The following is a 7,727-nucleotide window of genomic DNA, read 5'->3' as shown; positions in this document are numbered from 1 at the left end:
TAAAATAAAATAAAAAATGCTCTTAGGATTTACACTTGGACATTCTTCTTCCCTTTTACAGCTTGACCTTTTACAAACAGAGAACTTGGTGAAATGATCTAGCCCCAGATGTTTGTTTTTCTTCTTTTTGCTCCTCAGATATTCAACATCTATCTAATACCCATTATCAATGCTTAATTCAGGCACCATTTTCTTTCCTTCATACTCTACTATATATACTCAATAACTTCCCTATGCTCCTCAAAAAGACAAAATTTCTCCCAGCTAAGCCGCATTCCATCACCAACATCAAAAATACATATTCCACCAACCTGGGAATTTCTCATTACAATGAGCTCATTACAATTACAAGGAGCAATGCTCCTACAGAGCTGTAGGAATACTATAACTTTCACACACAGCTATTTACCTTTCCACCTATTAAAAAAATTAAACATCTTTATTGATAATAATACTATCTGGTGACTTTTCATTCTCTTGGAAGTTTTGCAGATTTCTTCTTAGTAAGGTTCAGTCATCTGTTTGAATTTCTTCTTTTCTGTGCTATTTCCAGTTCATCACATAACCCAGAACTGAGATGCTAGGATTTAAATGCAGTCAGTTGCAAGTACATAATTATGTATGTGTTTGCTTTTGTCCTACTTTCATCTAAAATTGTACTTGGAGAGTTCTGGCTTCGCTGATGCTCATGGCAAGCTTTCTGCAGGGTCCTTTTCCCCTCCAATTCCCTATGATGTTTTATGACATTATATTCTTGATAATCCCTCATCCTCTGCTGCATGATATTTGGCAATTTCGCTTGGATTCTAATTCACTATCCTTGACTTGCCATGTCTGGACTTGGTCAAGTTTTCAAGGATTTACTGACTGAGTCAATTTCTGGGCATACTCACTCTGGTGAGTGATGCTACTTAAAGGTATGTAAGAAATAATGAAAGTTAAACTCAATATATTTACTTTTATACACTTCTCATTTTCTAGATTCAATTGTTTGTTTAAATAGGTCAAGTTAAAGCTGTAGTTTCACTCACTTTCTTCTCATTTTTATTTCTACATAAAATTGATATTAACTTTGATGTGCATTGTAACTATCTGCTCTGATTGACCGCATACAAGCAGTGCATTCTAAAATAATGTGGATGATGGTAACTTATTGTTTCCTACAAAGTCAAAAAAATTCATTGTATGTTTATTTGGGCTCACTTTTTTTTCTCTTGAGAAAAGTATCCATAATGAATGTGTGTAATTTAAAAGACTGATTTCTTTCATTTCTTAACCCAGAACTGTTTTATGACATATTTTTTTTATCATTCACCTCTGTGAATGACTTGTGAATGTGAAAAGGGAATCACCACTTCTCGATATAAATCATCAAGTATCAAAGTATATGTTTCATTACTGTTTTTATGACTCCAAATTCATGTTATATGTGCCTCGGTGCCTAACACATAATATGCATGTAATTCTTATTTGTAGTTATTTTACTTGTTCACTGAGTTTGAAGTCTGGAGTTTAAGTTCACTGTAAAATCACTTCTTCACGATCTACTGTAAATTTTGACATATAAACTGTCATTATTTTCATGGTAGTCATTCAGTTTGCATGTAGCATGAGTACTACAAGAAGAAATGATTCAATATTCATGAAATGACTTTTCTTTTCCTTTCCTTTTTCATTTTTTAGTAATTTATTTATTTTTAGTTTTCAACATTCACTTCATGAGATTTTAAATTTTCTCCCTCTTCATTTCCTCCCTCTCCCCAAGATGGTGGGTAATCTGATATGAGTTCTACAAATACATTCATATTAAACATATTTTCATATTACTCATGATGTAAATAAGAATTAGAACTAATGGGATGAACCACAAGAAAGAAGAAACAAAACAAAACAACAAAAGTAAAAGAGAGTAAAGCTATCTCATTCAGCCAGCCAAGATGCCAAAATGGAAGATCAAGGGGAAGAAGGTGGCTCCAGCACCTGCTCTCAAAAAGAAGCAAGAAGCCAAGAAACAGTCAATCCTTTGTTGGAGAAGCAGCCCAAGAACTTTGGCATTGGTCAGGACATCCAGCCCAAAAGGGACCTTACTCGATTTGTCAAATGACCACAGTACATCAGAGTGCAGCATCAAAGGTCTGCCTTTTATAAGCATTTGAAAGTCCCACCAGCAATTAATCAGTTCACCCAGATTTTGAATCATTAGATAGCTACTCAACTGCTTAAACTGACTCGCAAGTATAGACGGTAGACAAAGCAAGATAAGAAGCAAAGGCTGCTGGCTTGGCTGCAGGCAAAGAAGACATCCCCACTAAGAGACCACCAGTCCTCAGAACAGGTGTTAACACTGTTACTACCCTGGTAGAAAACAAGAAAGCACAGTTGGTAGTGATTGCACATGACCTGGACCCTATTGAGCTACTGGTCTCTATCTGCCTTGTGCTGGAAAATGGGGATTCCTTCTTGTATTATCAAAGGTAAAGACAGACTGGGTCACATAGTTCACAGAAAGACCTGCACAAGCATTGCCTTCACACAAGTTAATTCTGAACATCAGGGAGCTTTGGCTAAGCTGGTAGAAGCCATCAAAACCAATTACAATGACAGATACGAAGACATCCGTTGTCACTGGAGTGGCAACGTTCTGGGTCCAAAATCAGTGGCTTGTATTGCCAAGCAAGCTAAGGAACTTGCAACCAAATTGAATTAAATGTATATTTGAATTTTCCCTACATAAAAATAAAAATTTAAAGAAAATGAAAAAGAAAAGAAAAAGTGAATAAAGTGAGTTATCAAAGTAAGTCATCGAAAATGTGACTGTTACTGTGTACTATGTTCTCCTGGTTCTGCTCATTTCACTCAGCATCAATTCATATAAGTCTTTCGAGGTTTTTCTCAAGTCTCCCTGCTCATCATTGCTTATAGAACAACAGCATTTCATTAAGTTCTTATATCACAACTCCTTCAGCCCTTCCCCAGCTGAGGGACATCCCCTCAATTTCCAATTCTTTAACACTACAAAAATCACTGCTATAATTATTTTTGTACATGTGGGTCATTTTCCCATTTTTATTATCTCTTTGGGATACATTACTGGGTCAAATGATCTGCACAGTTTTATAGCCTTTTGAACATAGTTCCAAATTTTTCTCCAGAGTGGCTGGAACAGTTCACAACTCCACCAACAATGAATTAATGCTCCAATTTTCCCACATCTTCATTTCCCTGTTTTATCATGTTAGACAGTCTCTTAGATGTGACGTGGTACCTCAGAGATGTTTTGATTTGCATTTTTCTAATCAATAGTGATTTAGAGCATCTTCCCTGTCCACATAGTAAGAAATGTAGTTACTGTCCATTTTTGCTTTTTGTTCATGGTGTTTGACTATTTCCTGACTTTTAAAGTTGAGATCTCCTGCTGGAACACAGGAGGTACTGACCCAACTTACTTATGCCAGGACCCTGGGACATAGTCACTGACTTTGTGTGCTGGGACCTCAGATGCTGGCAGTTGAAGGCTGTAGGGGTCTTGCAGCTTATCTAGTGCTGAGCGGGGGTCAGTAACAGTGAAGCTCTCAGGGTGGGCAAGGGGATTCTTTAAAGTACTAGAAGGTTTAGCTTCTGGAGGATGCTTATCAATCTGGAGCTGTGCCTCCTAGAGTTGTGCTAAAGTACCAGGAGGTTGGGCTGCTGGAGGTTTCCTACCACCAGTGCACATGACGGCTTTCTGAGCTGTTGTGTGTTGGTTCCCCTGCCTGTGCCAAGGCATTCAGGGAGTCCTAGTGTTAGTGCTTGCCTGCTCCACCACCCTGGGGCTTAGGATCTACCATTGAGTTGATATTCAACAAGCTATTGGCTTGCAGGAATACCTCCTATCCTGTACTGCTCCCCTTCCACCAGAGTGAGAGGAGTTTTTCCCATTAATTCCCCAAGCTTTCCAGGTTACAAGACTGCTGCATCTCATGCTTATGCTAGCTCAGCTATTCCAGTGTTTTTCCTTAGGCAATATTTTCTGTGTTTTCAGAGGTCAATAAGACAGAGTACGAATGATTAATTTTTACTCCCTCCACCATCTTAGTTTCCAGAACTTGAACTCTCTTGTTGTTTTTTTTACATATAGAACCTGCTCTATCAATTCTTTCATTCACTTTTCTTAGATGACCCTGAGTCATCGTTCTTTTCATTTATCCATGTTTTATCTCTTCTGGTTTAATTTATTGCCAAAATTTCAATATCAGTGTAGTTTATTTCTTATAGTAGCTTATTAGATCATTGATCACTTGGCAAGGTTATCAAATGTAGAGTAAGGAGCCAAGCTAATGCATAGCATGGGAGCCTGAGTACCCTATTTTCCCTATTACTGTATTCTTCCATCATAGTACATTGCTGGAAAGGAAGTATGTCACTGTAAACTGAAGGGCATTAAAAAAAAATAGTTTTGTGGCTGATGATGGCTGCCATAGCTAAGGAAATCACCACCTAGCGGTCAACCTTTTGGGGAGGTTTTTCTCCACACTTATCTAAGCTAGTTCTTAGAAATCAGGTAAAGTTAAACTCTAGATGCATTCTAAAAGAATTTTAAGTGTAGAAAAATCTTCAGGATCTTGTTTTCAGTAGCTATAGCCTTGTAGGACTAGGAGTTCTCCCTATGTCAACACTCAGCATTGGTTTAAGATATCTTTGGAAACTTCCTTCATGTGCTTTAAATTTTTATTCTGGTTTTCAAAAAAGGGAAATGTGAGAGATGATGCCAGAAATAGCATACTAAGAGAAACTGTTGCCAAAAGTAAAAGATCCTAAGTTCATAAGACTCTTGGAGAAGGTTAAAAAAAATAAAGAATCAAATGACCATGGCAGAAGCTACATAGGAAGTCTTTCTATGTCACCCTTCTGCCAAATACGTACAAGTCCAACGCTTTCCTTATGAAATTACCTCACATTTACTCTATGCATATCTCACATATACCACACTGTCCACATATGGAAGCATCAATTAAAGCAAATGGAGAAATTTTGAATGTCATGGATAAGTTCACTTACCTCAGCAGTACCCTCTCCAGGGAAGTACATATGATATTGTTACATGCATTACAAGAGCAAGATCAGAAGGAGACCACAAAAGTAAGTGTGGGAGCAAAGAAGTATCTGACTACCTACCAAACTGAATGTTTGCTAAACCACAGAGCTGACTCCATTGTTGTAAACCAGCAAAACCTGAACAATATGCCAGTGACATACCAGAAAGTGGAATCACTTACATTTGAATTGTCTTAGGAAGATTCTTAAGATCACCTGGCAATATAAAATACCAGATACTGAGATTCTTTCTTGAGTTAAACTGCCAAGCATTCATACTACTGAAGAGAGTGCAACTTTGATGGACTATGTTGTTCAAATGCCAAATGTATGTTTGCCTAAGAGACTATTTTACAGAGAACTCACACAAAGGAAGTGCTCACATGGAAGTCAGAAAAGACCATAGAATGACAATCTCCAGGTCTCTCTGAGGATCTTTGGAATCTATTGCATGAAATTGGAGACACTGATAAAGGACCACCCAGCATGACTTGCCCACTGTGCTCTATGGGTGAAGCAGATTTGCAGTAACTCAAAAGAAACGTGAGATGTGCAAATTTAGAGAAATCTTCACTCCAAATGTTCACGTTGACTATTTGAGCAAACCTGTGCTAGAGCATTCCAAGTTGTATTGGTTTGATTAGCCCCAGTCAGAGTAACCTTGACTCCAACATAATTATGTCATTTTGGTCCTCTTTAAGAACAACAACCAACCAACGTAATTTTTACATTTTGCCTTCTCCCTTAGAATATGAGTTCCATGAGGGTAAAGACCATTGTTTTTGACCTTTGTGTCCTCTTTATTCAACACAGTGCCTTGCACATAGTAGACAATTACTAAATGCTTATTGATTGATCAGTCTGGATTGACCACTCATCTAGTGGGAGTGGAGATAAAAGAGAATCCTTGCTTGGTCTCACTGTCAGGTCCAAAGTAGTAGGGTATTTTGTTCTTGATATTTCATGTAATAAATATTATTTTAATATATATTTTGTTAATAAAAACATTTTGATGATTTCCATCCCTTTCACCAATGAGCCCTCTATTTCAAAAAGAATGGTTAGATAAAGCAAACCAATATATTTTCCATGTCTTACATGGTGGGCCCAAATGAATTCAGTTTTCCTTAGAAACATTGTCATACATCCTAGGAAAGATCTGTGGTATCAGAAACATTATGGATTAAATTAGTTTTTGTGACCTGTACTGTAAAATTAATGACCAGATATGACATTCTTTCTATGGGAAAATTCACTGCACAATAAGTTTCAAACAAACAGATTTATGAAGGGTTTCTTGAAATATAACCTTTTGTAAGCTGGTGACTGCTGCAGTATTTTTTGAGATTTATATTGTCATTTCAAGTAATCAAGAAGACATTAAATTATGTTCAGTAGAGACAGCTTATAGTAGATAGCCACATTTGAAGTCAAGAAGACATATTACATTTTATATTAATTAGAAGAAAATGAAGTCTGATTGGTAGAAGCGCAGGTGTATTGTTTAAATCAAGTCAATACGCATCTATTAAGCACCTACTATGTACCAGACACTGTGCAAATTGTTGAGTACAGAAAGTAACCTCTCCTCAACCCTCCTCCGATAGAGGCAAGAAAGGTGAAAGAAAAGTTGTTGTTGTGTTTGTCCTTCATTGCTGAAGAAGACCATGCTATCCAAGAAATGATGACAAGACTTGCTCTTGACTTTGTTTTGAGTGAGGGGTAGCTGTGCAAGGTCACCAGCCTCACTTCTCCTCCAGAGCCATTTAATATACAGAATGTTAGAATAAAAGTTCTAACTAAGTTAGAAATGTGAGAATTAAAAATGTCTACTTGTGGCATTTGTTCATTTGGGATTAAATTAGTTTATTTTTTCCCAAAGGTAATAAGAGGAAAACACCACAGATACTAATTACATTACATCTGAATGTCCACTCTTCTATCTGCAATAGAGCCTAGTATGAGATATTGCTCCCCAGTGGAGTGTAGAATTACAAGCAGTCAAGTTAGAACAAGAAATGGATAATAGATAGATAGATAGATAGATAGATAGATAGATAGATAGATAGATAGATAGATAGATAAATGGATAGATAGATGATAGATAGATGGATTGATAGATTATTGACAAAATGAGTGAATTCCTCTTCTGGACTTTTATCTCAGTAATAATAATAGGAGATATTTGTAGAATACTTTAAAATTTGCAAAGCACTTTATAAATATTATCCTTTCTTCTGACATCCATGGGAGTTATATCCCCATTTTACCCATGAGGAAACTGAGAACAGCAGTAGTTACATGATTTGCCTAAGGCCACACAGAAAGTTTCTCAGGTAGGATTTGAACTCCTCTTTTTTAATTCTGGATCCAGCACTCTATTTTGATATCTACCTAAAGAAAGACTAAAAAATACACTGAAAACATTGGGTTAATCTTTCACCTGCATGAACATTTAAAAATAGCTTTAAAAATATTTTGAAGCCTTAATGAACCAAAATTTTATGAGTTCATTTTAATTGCCATCCTGTAGCATAGGTGTTCTTAGAATACAAGTCAGGTGTGTCAGCATTGTATTTTGGGAACACTTGGGCACACCTAGTCCAAATTCTACATGCGTCTATGCTGTAGAACAATGATTAGAACTGATTTAT

The 7,727-nt window shown here is 36.7% G+C and overlaps 1 pseudogene; it reads left to right on the top strand.

The window, feature by feature from the left end:
- The first annotated feature begins 1,919 nt into the window (after window positions 1-1,919).
- On the top strand, window positions 1,920-2,707 carry LOC140514737 (large ribosomal subunit protein eL8 pseudogene; annotated as a pseudogene).
- The last annotated feature ends 5,020 nt before the right edge of the window (window positions 2,708-7,727 follow it).

Source organism: Notamacropus eugenii, chromosome 7 (genome assembly GCF_028372415.1).
Source record: "Notamacropus eugenii isolate mMacEug1 chromosome 7, mMacEug1.pri_v2, whole genome shotgun sequence".
Classification (NCBI taxonomy): domain Eukaryota; kingdom Metazoa; phylum Chordata; class Mammalia; order Diprotodontia; family Macropodidae; genus Notamacropus; species Notamacropus eugenii.
This window is presented reverse-complemented; position numbering and strand designations above follow the sequence as displayed.